At 35.6% G+C, this 13398-nt stretch overlaps 1 pseudogene; it reads left to right on the plus strand.

The window, feature by feature from the left end:
- The first annotated feature begins 1477 nt into the window (after positions 1-1477).
- Positions 1478-11946, plus strand: LOC121366571 (annotated as a pseudogene).
- Positions 11947-13398: the final 1452 nt, after the last annotated feature.

Consider the following 13398-nt stretch of genomic DNA (forward strand, 5'->3'; position numbering starts at 1 on the left):
TAATCTAGTACAGTATATATCGTAACCATATAATCTAGTACCGTATAATATCGTAACCCATACAACCTAGTACAGTATATATCATAACCCATACAACCTAGTACAGTATAATATCATAAACCCATACAACCTAGTACAGTATATATAATCATAACCCTACAACCTAGTACAGTATAATGTCATTGCTCATATGACCTAGTACCTATCTAAACTGTCCTTTGTTCATCTTGGCACAATTTATAGTAACAATTTAACTTCCTGTTGGCAGGCTTTAAAGCAATATATGTAACTTAACATTATCTGTTAAGTATTATTACTGTTAACAACATAAGTATTGGTGATGTACATCACTTTAAAACTGGGAAACTGTTCTTTGTCACAGGATTGTGATGTCACAGTCACATGACATGTTTGTTTTATGTTAGGATATTCAGAACTATCAGCTATATTCCCTTGTATATAATAAATATACATACATATAATTTTGATATTAGTTATATTTAACCTCTTATTTTTCTTGTCTTAGATTGATGATTTTCTAGCAGGCAAATCTCCATTATCTGTTGCCATCAGACTAGGAGAATCTGTTGTTGTTGTCAATCTTAACAGAGCTAAAGTAGAAGAAGTGGAATTAGAGCACCACCAGAGAAAAAATCTTCATTGGGCAGTACCAGTCCGACCAGCAGTACAAGAGACCAGATAGTTTCTACTCAATCAAGTAGTCTTTCTGAGACAAGTACCGAGGGTATTAGTGCAGCTTCTCTTAACACTAATCCTCACTGGAGCTCATCAACGACCACTTGTTCTCACACAAATGTTACACCCCCTGTAGCGTCCCAGTACGAAGTGTTATACCAGCCGGACACCTGCACCTGATTCAGAGGGTGGTTCCCCAGCAACTCACCTGGGAAAAACAATGAACTCGCCTGATTTATGATACATGACAAACATCGTCATCTTTGCAAGCAAGCCGTCGAAGAACTCATGATGCAATGGAGTGTCTTCTCTTCTACCAACTAGTCTTCCCTCTTCTCCTCCTCCCTCTACTCTCTCTCCTTCACCTCTAGTCCACACTTCCTGTGTTTCTTCTCGGCCTTGTAAAAAGGCCATACGAAGATCTTCCAATCCTAAGATGTCGTGTACTAAACACAATAAAGTACATGTTAGCCAGTCAGAATGGGAAGAAACTCCGGAGACTGAGAGAGATCCCTTCGTCACAAAATGGTGTTAGTATGAAAAGAAAAGCCGTCATGGAAGCTATTGGTGAAATCCTCAAGAAAATGTATGCACAGCGTGTCAAGGGGAAAGTCCCAGGAACATTTAAAGGTCGTTTTTCTTCAGAGTTTACATGTGACAATGATATGCAAGAAATTATTCACTCTAAAACCACAATGACCAGTTATGAGAAATGATGGAGTCAGTCACATCCCACGTCCATGCTGGTTCCTCCTCTGGATTTGGGATGGATACAGGGATAATGTCTAAAGCTCGATTCAGAGAGAACGAGCAATTGAGAGACAAAATGGCCATGTTGAAATGGAAGATGCAACAACAAAAAGCCATGAGACAGTTAAAAAGACAAAGAACTGACAATACTTCTTGTGATTGGATGAAAGAAGTTGAATGTGATTTAGAAGCTCCTCCTCCAAAAATGCGCAAGAAGACGGGATTTTGCGGTTTAAAAAGAGGCTTTCTTTTGGCTGATTAATTTAGTGCATGTGTGTCTGTGTGTGTGTGTTTGTTACATCATAATGATGTCATCATTCTCGTTGGGCTAACCTTCAAATTTTAAGTATATTATCTTCTCTTCTATAGTTGGTCTTGATTTTTTAATATTGTTGTTTTAGTGTTTTTTTTTTGTTTACAGTTTTGTTTGTTTGTTTATCATTACTTTGTTTACACTGTTAGTTATTTAAATTGTGTTGAACTTTAGTTACTGCATTATATTCTATAATATATATTATGTTGTTGTTGTTGTAATTGTTTGCTTGTTTTGCAAAAACATCTCAAGTATTGTTGGCCTTTATGCATGGGTATGAGTCTTTATCAATATCGTGTGTAGTTTCACTATAAAATAGTGTATGAGTCTGCTTTAGTATCACCTGTATATTAGAATATGGGCATGAGCCCTTTATCATACATTAGAATATGGGCATGAGTCTCAATTAATGATCTATGTTGACATAATGCCATCCAGCTCACAATAAGCCCCATGGATCCCCTGATCTCCTCGTGTTTCAACCAAATGTCAGGAAACCTGGCGATAAGACAGTAACCTCCTACAAGTAGGAGTACAGAGCACTTCAATAACTTAACATGGATGGTACACTTATAAGGACTAATGTTAACATGACGTTTAAAGTCTGTACACTACATATAACTTGACATACTCGTGAATATACCAATAGAAGTAGTTGTAATGACTGCCATAATGTTACATACAATTCACAATGAAAACAATATTCCATCATTGGTTAGCTTGTTTCTATAATACTTGGTCGTATGTCATATTGTGTTCTCTGATAATCACTCAACTTGTTATACAATGATAAATCTGTCTGTAATAGTTACTAGGCAACTGTGAAAGATTATATTGTGGTATTTTGTATCACTGGGCCATTGATAGGTTTAGTCCTTTGAGTCAATTAACAACACCACTAATAAACGTTAACTCCTTCACACACAGGAACTATGACGACAGCACTAAAATATAACATTTTTATCAATCACTCCTGTACATAAGAACCAATGGTTTCACAATGTACCTTAAAAGTAATGAATCTGTGGCATTTAATGTAGAGAAAAATCAACTGGAGCGTGTCAGTTCGGGATTATTTGGTTTGTTGAAATGTCTCATCCTTGTTGAATAATGTTATTATAAACACTTGTCTGAGTGTTAAATATTGTTTAGACTGAAAGAACATTAACACACATTGACCTGTAGTATTATTAGTATGTCAACACTGCTGGTTATCATTGAATTGTCAGATATTTATATACCATTTAACCAATAATACTAATTTACACTCATGTTATTAGAAAACTATCAAATACTGGTTAATCTAGTAAATATATTGCCACAACACATCAGTAGTGAGTAAATACTAGTGGTCTGTACCAAAATACTAAACTGACAGTCAAACTGTCTCTATATGAGCAAGATTTTAGTTTGTTATTGATCACTATAGTAATACTAGACATATTTCCTTTATTTATGGTATAGCTACCAAAACGCAGGATATATTTTAAATAGCATAGTATTGAGATAGTACATTACATGTACTTCAGAAAAACATGTGATTGCTGAGAATTCATTTTCGTGATGATTTTTTTAAAAATTGAGAGATTTTTTAAAATTGAGTGAGATATTGATTACAAAATAAGACATATTTTTGATTGTGCTGATCTGGAGGGACTTCCTCGAGAAAATTTGAGATTTTTCTACTCTTCACAGCTACAAATTCTGATAACTTTCTACTTTGCCCTTCTGATAATTCGGGCACTTTTCTACTTTCAGTTGTTGAAGGATCAATTGTCTCAGGTTCTACTTCTTGGTGTGCTATCTTATGATGTAACAAGATACGATATATACCAGCAATGGAATTCCTAGGCTCTCCATTGATTGAATCAAAATTTTGAGTAGGGACACCATAATGATCCATCTCGTTAAGGACTTCGGTATCAAAGGGGCTCAATGCTATTATGACATTGTTTGTCCAATAAAGTTGGTCATTGATTTTAACACATTGTGACATTTGACTAAAAGCATTAGTACATGACGCAATATCAGCAACCCCTTCTGAATTAACTATGTCATCCATTAAGTATCGATCCTTCACATAATACATTAGCATACCAGATATGAGTGATTGACAAGACAATGACAGATTCCTTGGCATGTGATATGAACCATTAGTCACTTTGGCTTTGATTTCATGAACACTCTCACCTCTAAATGGCATATTGCCTGACATCATAAAAATAACATCACCCAAGTGCCCATATGTCGACAGAGCTCCCTACGTAGGTATCTTCTTGAAATAATTCAGGAGCTGCATAGGGAGGTGAGCCACAAAATGTATCGAGGTGTTCACTTGGAGAGGAAAAAGTACTGAAGCCAAAGTCGCCCACTTTGATATGATCTCTTGATGAGAAAAAGACGTTCTCAGCTTTTAGATCACGATGTACTACACCTATGTTGTGCTGTTGTGTGTGTTGAAATAATTCAAAGTCATTGTAGTTCAGCTAGTTGTGGTCATAGCTAATTATAGTCACTGTAAATACTGATGTTTACTAGTCTAGAGTTTACTAATGGTAGCTATCCTAGGTCACTGTGGTAAGTACTGATGTTACTAGTCTAGAGTTTACTAATGGTAGCTGTCCTAGGTCCACTGTGGTAAGTACTGATGTTTACTAGTCTAGAGTTTACTAATGATAGTCACTATGGTATGTACATGTACATGTATAGATGTTTACTATTATGCTTACCATATAGTGGATGGCTGATGCAATTTGAACAAAAAATCTCTTTCCATCATTATCAGAAAATGGTCCTTCTTTGTTGACTCTGTTTTGAATATCTCCTCAGCAGCACACTCCATGACAAGATAAAGATGAGAAAAAGTTTCAATGACTTCAAAAAGACGTATTATGCTACGATGGGAGAGCTGCTCCATACACATGATCTCCCTGGAGAGGATCTTACGTGATTGGTCATCTAGTTTTCCTTTGTCAATGATTTTAATAGCTACTTTTTCTAATGGAATAAAGCTATCACTAATACATGTACATGTGATTTTAGTGATTTTTATACCATGTTTTATTGGAGCAGGATATTACTGGTTGAATTTTAATATGATATGTTAATTATAGGAAATTTAATTTCATGTTCATAATTTTTTTGGTTATTTAGAAATTAGGAATTTAATTTTCAAGTTCGTTACCACATACATTGTATCAAGCTATTGCTATGGTAACGATCATTGTATCAAGCTATTGCTATGGTAACGATCGTTGTATCAAGCTATTGCTATGGTAACGATCATTGTATCAAGTACCTGTATTATAATCATATACTTTACAATAGCTGGAATCAATGAATTTTGTATTAAAGTATGCGCAAATAAATAGCCAGTGTTACTATAATTACTACTAAACATTTAATGTATTATTTATAAATATGTCTTACCTTTCGTTAACAGATGTGTCGCTAACTTGACTTTAGCAAAGTTACCAGAACCGAGTTGATTTCTCATACGATATAGACCTACTCTCTTCCCTAGAGCAATATCCTGTCGTACTTTAGGACTGTCTTCATCTATAAGCCTTTCAAATAATGACTTTCTTCTAGTTTGGAGTGTCTATTTCCATTTTTTATTTTCAACTAACAACCATCTGTCAGCCATAGTTTAGTAGCTATTGCTATGGTAACGACCACTCCCACGACAACCTGAGACCACGTGGACTAGTTTCTCTAGGTAATGGCAGACGTTAGAATAGCCGATCCTTCTTTTACTCCTGCTGTTAGAGTCTCCTCAGTCAGATTTCTCACTTTCACATCTGAAGAAGTGAAGAAATTGAGTTGCAAAAGGATCACGAACCCAACCTCCTTTGATGGCCTCCTTCATCCTACACTAGGTGGCCTATATGATCCAGCTCTAGGCCCAAGTGACAAACATGAACTCTGTGGAACATGTGGTTTAAATTATGTCCACTGCCCTGGACATATGGGTCACATAACCTTGCCTTTACCAGTGTTTCATCCTATCTTTTTTACAACACTTTATCGAATTCTTCAGACATCATGTCTCTCGTGTCATCACTTTTTAACAACAAAGCATAAATGTCATTTGTTAAAAGCTCAAATGAGATTATTAGATCATGGACTAGTATCAGATGCATTGGAGCTAGAATGCCATTTTAAAAATGGTAGTAATGAAGGAAGAAGAAATACAACTGATACTACATCATGTGACGATGTGGTTCAGTATGTTGATGAATGTATAAAGAAAAAGGACAAGCAACACATAAATGGTGGACAACCCACTCTAGAGAAATCCAAACACTTAACTGATTTGAGACTTAGTCTTGTCCAAGACTTCTTTCGTGCAGCAAAATCAACTAAATGTTCACACTGTCAGGCTCCTTCCCGTAAATAAGACACGAATATCAGAATAAAGTAATGATACGTGGGTTGTCGGCGAAACAAGCAGGAGCATGGGCAGCTTCTGCAAATAGAGAACCATGAAATTGGAGGGATTAAGAACAGAGAAAGACGTAGAAGGTACTGTGGCCCTGATGAGTTCCCATAAAATAACTCCTGAGCTTTGTATGGAGCAACATTATCTGAGTCCATTAGAAGCTCGTGAGCATTTGCATCTAATGTGGCGCAATGATCCTTTACTGATGAAGGCTGTGTTCTCTAGTCTTAACAGTAATGAACATTTATATGATGCCGAGAAAAGAGGAACTTGTCCAACGGACATGTTCTTTGTAGATACTATTCCAGTCCCTCCTTCAGATTTAGACCGGTAAGTTCAATTATGCATTATTTGATAGTTGCTATGGTAACAGTTAATACATAGATTAATTTTTGTAGATATCTACACTTGGAGCCAAAAGTTTGAAAACAGTCAGACAACTAATCTTCAAAAAATACTCCAAGATTGTCTTGATTCAGGGGAAATACTTGCTGAGAGACGAAACCCTGTTGAAGAATCTGAGCCAGACAAGAAACCAAAACTGGTTTGTTAAGTTAATTCCTAGTAAGCATTTTGATATTACTTAAATGTTACTGTTAATTAGAGTCTAAATGAGCGTTTACAAGTGTGTTGGAGTACTCTTCAAATGAATGTTATACTTATATGGACAGTGACATTAATAAGAAAATAAGGGATGCACCCCCAATGGAATTAAACAGGTCTGCATGATCCAGTATGAAGTCATGAGTCCTGAACCTTTAAATCATCAGGTCTTTAGAGAAAAAAAGAAGGGTTATTTCGGAAGCATATGATGGGAAAGAGAGTGAATTATGCAGCTCGTTCAGTCATTTCTCCAGATCCCAATATTAATATGGATGAGATAGGGATTCCATTGGTATGTGGGTCACATCCCTTTGTTTCCCACGTCTATTTTTACATAGGTGTTTGCAACACGGTTGACTTACCCAGAACCTGTCACTTTCTGGAATATTCATGAATTGAGACAAGCTGTTATCAATGGACCCTATGTACATCCAGGGTAAGTGGTTGTCGTTTTATCAACTGATACAGTCGGTACATGTACATGGAAAACAGGGAGTACTTAGATATTGTAATTGGTCCTTATTTAGAGCTACTCACGTTCAAAGTGAAGATGGCTCCCTAATTTTATTGAACAATCGTAATTTTTATACAGCGACTTGGATTAGCCAGGCGTTTGTTAGCTCCTGACAAGTTAGAGTCCTCAAAAGGATCAACTAAAAAAGTAACAAATGTTAGTGTTTATATTAAAATTATTTTAGTAATTAGGTTTTCCGACACTTAAAAAAATGGTGATGTTTTACTTTTTAAATCGTCAACCAACTTTTACACAAACCTAGCATTATGGCACATAAGGTTGTGTTATTTGTCTCTCGTGGTCCTTAGCAGGGTTGGGGTCAAATACATAAGTATTTGTATTTAGCTGTATTTAAATACTTTTTTTGAGTATTTGTATTTTGAACTTCTGAAACAGGAAGTATTTGTATTTGTATTTCAAATACTTCGTGTAATCTTCAAATACTGCTTTTTAAATTGTTTGTTTCTGTGGAAAGACTATTCAGCATAGCAGGAAAAGTTTTCGCTCTGATCAATGTCACCTAACCGACAAACATTTGAAGAACTTATGTTTATTAGATGCAATCATAATTTGTAATGATTAGTTTGATTACATGTAAAAGCAAATAATGGGGATATGCTGGGATAGTATAAAGAAGTATTTGGAAAGTATTTAAATACTTTTCAAAGTATTTGTATTTGTATTTGAAATACATTCCCGCTAGAAGTATTTGTATTTGTATTTTGTATTTGATATTTTGAGAGTATTTGTATTTAAATACTAATCAATGTATTTGACCCCATGCTGGTCCTTAGTCTCCTTCCCTTCTATAGGCTAGAGTTCTTCCAGGAGAGAAAACCCTGAGGTTACATTATGCTAACTGTAAAACTTACAATGCTGATTTTTGATGGAGATGAGATGAATGCACATTTCCTCAAATGAATTAGCTCGTTCAGAAGCGTATAACATAGGTTTCATGTTCCTCACTTAATTCATCCATCCATTCTTTCATCCATCTGTCCATTAATTCATAGTCTACATCCATTTCGTCCATTTGTGTTATCCATAGCATCCACTCATTACCAATACTTGGTACCAAAAGATGGTACCCCGTTAAGTGGCCTCATACAAGATCATGTGGTCTCTGGTGTACTCATGACAATAAGAGGACGTTTTTTTCACATGGTAAGCATGTGACAGTCACATGACTTCAGCATATTACACAGGGAAGACTATCAGAAGCTTCTGTTCATGGCATTGCCTAATTTTACTTCATACTTCAAACTCATACCACCTTGTATCCCTCAAACCCAAACGACTCTGGTCAGGAAAACAGGTATGGGACCGTCTGTAATATGATGGAGAGTTTTATCACAAAATAAGGTTATTTCGACTTTACTATTAAATTTGATACCAGGGGAGCAAGACAAATTGAATTTGGTCTCTAAAACCAAGATAAGTTCCAAGGTAAAGGATATTAACTACTGGCTTGAATGAAATGGCTAATTATTTTGTGGATATAATCTCTTAGGAATGGACTAGACATTGTCAAGTAAAGAAGAAGTCAAAATTTAATGATGACATCATGACAGAATCAGAGGTTTGTCCACTTTCCCATTCATCCATTTTCCATATACCTATCTATGCAACAGGTTGTGTTTCGAGAAGGTCAGTTAATGTGTGTGTGTGTTAGACAAATCTCAATTTGGAGCTTCACAATTTGGCTTTGTACATTCTTGTTTTGAAGTAAGTCACCGACATCATCAATAACTTACTTCTGTACTTGCACGCTCTATTGGAGGTCTAATGTGTAATCTTCTTCTTTCGTCACTTGGTCGATTTTCACTGCATTTCTTCAACTTCATGGCTTTACACTTGGAGTGGAAGACATTCTTATTATGCCTAAAGTTAGAATACTGTTGCCATGGGGATCTAGCTAAGACAGCTCTTGTTATAATTGTTTATTATAGGCTGACTCAAAAAGAAGGAAAATTATCAAGGAAGGAAGGATGTGTGGTGCTGAAGCGGCAGCAGAAGCATTTGCTGTTAAAAACCCTGAAGATACTCGTACTATTTATGATTAAGATTATAGTATCATTTTAAAATCTTGTTATAGATCTCATTCGAGAAAAGTACGAGGATGTTCATCATAGTCTGGATGGCAGTGGTATGAAAGTGTTAGATTTCTTTGTCAAAAAGAGGACAGATCATTTTAATAACCAGATTAACACGTAAGACAAGTTAACAACACAACATCTGTATGTACATGTACATGTATATATATATTCTAGTACCTGTGTGCCAGCTGGGTTGCACAAGTCCTTTCCTGATAATAGCCTCCAGCTGATGGTCCAATCAGGAGCCAAAGGTTCCACGGTAACTATAATGACGTCATCATTACATCATAATGTCCTCATTTTGGTGTATAGGTCAATTGTATGCCAATTTCATGTCTGTTGGGGCAAATTGAACTTGAAGGACAAACGCCCACCTTTAATGATATCAGGAAGTCACTACCCTCGTTTGAGCCAGATGATACCAGTCCACGCGCAAGTAAAACAAGATATTTAACCCTTTGGTTTGACTTTACTGTTGTCAGGAGGTTTTTGTTGATGGACGTTTCCTGACAGGTATTAGACCTCAAGAATATTTCTTCCATTGTATGGCAGGCAGAGAGGTGTGCTGCTCTGACCTCCTTTGATGAAATGAAATTTTATAACTATGTAGGGTCTTGTTGATACAGCTGTTAAGACAAGCCGCAGTGGGTACTTGCAACGTTGTCTGATAAAGCATTTAGAAGGTATCTCTGTGCAGTATGACTTGACAGTAAGGGAATGAGGGATTGTGTTATGTCAATGAGAGATTGTTATCATTGTTAGGTAAGAGACAGTGATGGCTCTGTAATCCAGTTCTTGTATGTGAAGATGGTCTTGATATTAGTAAGACACGTTTTCTCATTCCACGACAAATGATGTTCCTTAGAGATAATTATAGAGTAAGGATATACATACATACATACATACATACGTACGTACACTTTCTATATTTTAGGCCTATCTGTATCAGTTGAATCCTCAAGCAGCTGTAAGCTCACTGGACTCCATTAAAGCTGAAAAATATCAGAGAAAGGTACTATACTAGATGTAATATTTTAGAGCATATATATTTTGACAGGTTGATTGTTGGAAAAGAAAAAAATGCTGTCCCCAGACTGAGACAAAGTGGATTTTTTAGATTTTTATGAACACCATCTTCCTGAAATGAGAGCAAATTTCCTAAGGATCAAGGATGTATTGGGTTTAATTTTCGGACTAAGGTACCAATTAGAAATATTGATAGAATCTACAACTTTTTCTTTTTTTTTAAAGGCTGATCGTGAGGTTATTGATAAATGGTATGGTATCCTCTCCAATGTTACGATCCTCGTAAGTATTATGTGTGTGTGTCTCTCAATATTGCCTTTTTGTTAATAGGATGAACAAAAAGTATGTCACAAGGTATCCACCTACGGTGTCAATGTACTCTCCTGATTATTATTTTGGTTCTATTCCTGAAAACTCACTGATGAAGTCAATAAATATATTACACAAGAAGATAATAAAAAGTAATAATTTCACTGTCGGCTGACAAGAAAATTATAGAATTTAACAACAGGGGTCTTTTGAATATATCACCAGATAACTTTAAAGCCCTCATCCATTTTAAATCTCTAAGGCTTTAGCTGATCCAGGAGGCTGTTGGTCTACTAGCTGCACAGGTAAATTTTAAGTTAATTCTAGGTTATAATGATATTCCTTTAGTCCGTGGGAGAGCCCTCTACTCAGATGACCTTGAATACCTTTCATTTTGCTGGAAGAGGTGAAATGAATGTAACATTAGGAATACCACGTTTGAGGTACTTAAAATTTCTTTCTATATATTTAAAATTTAGTGTCATTTCCTTTTCAGGAAAATTTTAATGATTGCCATCCCAACATTAAAACTCCAGCCATGGATGTTCCTCTACTCCCTCGTCCTGATGCCAAGGAACAGGGAGAGAAACTAAAGAAAACATTCACTCGTGTTTTGTTAGCTGATGTAAGAACTCCTTAATTTCATGAATGCTATTTAAATGCTCTAGGTCCTTGATCAAGTGGAGGTCTGGAGAGTATGGGACGAGAGGGAAAAGGATTTCGTCACTGTCTTTATCATATCAAAATGTCCTTTTTGGATCCCAAATATTACAAGTGTATAACACCATATAAAAATCTATTGTTCTATCTCCTGTACTAGGATGTATTATGTAGTTAATCCATCCATGATTCTTGCTTTCATTGAGTCTCAATTCATCAAGAGACTGATTTCTGCTGTTAACAAGGAGATCAAATCAATAAGAGATAAAAGTAAGAAATAGAAAATAACAGTGGATGTATGTGTCCCCACCCCTCTCTCTTTCTCTCTCTAGATTAACTAGCACTGGAGTGACAATTGATAAAGAAATTAGATCAAGGACATTACAAAAAATAGATGTAGATGCTGACCAATCTATATCTGAAAGTAAAGTTTAATATTTTATTAAAAGCTTCTGGAGTGAGTAATATAAAATAGATCCTGTAGCTCCAGCGGAGGATGATGACGAGGACACAGAAGTTTCAGATGTTGATGAAGAAGGTCATGCTGACTCATCCAAAACAAATGAAAAGAAAGAAACAAGTTAGAAAAACAACTAAATCAATTTATTTTCCTTCCCTTTTATTCAGCATGTCTCATATGAAGATGCTGATGATGAGGATGATGAAGCACTAACACTTGCTAAGGAAAAAAGATGAAGGTAAGTTAAACACATTTAAATATTTTGTTTGTTTATCATGAGAACAGATGGCGAAATATCATTCCGCTGAATCTGAATTGGAAGAAGATGCTGACACATCAAGAAAACTTCTAAAAAAAGAAAGATAGAAGGTAAGTATACAAACATGTGACAAATGGTCCTCGTGTGCCATAAGCTTATTATATATTCTACATCATGTTACTCATTACCTCATCATCTTATTGTTCTTTATTTAGTAATAATTTTTTGGTCTATAAAGGACATCATGATTTAAATAATTATTTATACTCTCTTTGTCTTAATCCGAAGCAGCTGAATTTGATGAAGATATGATAACTTCAGCTCATTTGCGACCAATACTGCAAAATTTACTGTTGGAATGGATTCACAAAAAATACAAGTACATTGATTTATCAACCTATTAACACTTACTATGATGATATAGGATGTTGTAGGCAGTAGTTCTAACATTGTTTGATTATGTTTATGATGCAGAGGATGGATTATGGTGTCAAGTTCTGTTAAAGTAAACAAAAAAGTCTCTGCCATTTTCTTTATTCATATTTATTGTTGCTCTCTAGTTTGCTTCTGTGGACTGCAAAGTACTGATTGCATCGTTGTTTGAAAAATTAGCTAGCAAGGTTTCGAATTTAGCGTAATACTTTTAGTTTTAATAATCTCTTACGAATTTCAGGTTGTCGTATGCAGGTTCCTTATATTTAAAAAAGGGTTTCTAGCTGAGAGCCCGTTGCCTGGAAGCCAAGGTGTCCTTCACTTGAAGACTGAGGGTGTCAATTTGCATGTAACTGCAAACTACCATAAGTTAGAAAAGCTGGAATTTATTGAATATTTTGCAGGAATTATGGAAGTACGAGGATATATTTAGATCTTATGGAAGTCCTACACTAATAACATTCATTCTGTTGCTAATACCTTTGGAATAGAAATCTGCTGGCAAAGCTATTATCAGAAGTAAGATAAAGACAGATGCTGTTGGTTATTACTCTACATGCAAAGCTATTAAGTGTTTCGGCTCTTATTTTCTTTAGGAAAGTCATGGTGTTTTTGGTGTTTATGGTATTGATATAGATTATCGTCACCTCGTCATTAATAGCTGATTATATGACACATTCGCTTGGAAGTTATAAACCATTTTAACCGATTTGGTATGGAGTCCTAACAGTTCTCCGTTTCAACAAATGAGTTTTTGAGACGACAATGAAGTTTTCTTCATAATGCCACTTGTCCAAGGAGAATACGATACTCTTCAGTCCACCATCTGCTTGCTAGTG

This window comes from Gigantopelta aegis, unplaced genomic scaffold (genome assembly GCF_016097555.1).
Source record: "Gigantopelta aegis isolate Gae_Host unplaced genomic scaffold, Gae_host_genome ctg6183_pilon_pilon, whole genome shotgun sequence".
Lineage (NCBI taxonomy): Eukaryota > Metazoa > Mollusca > Gastropoda > Neomphalida > Peltospiridae > Gigantopelta > Gigantopelta aegis.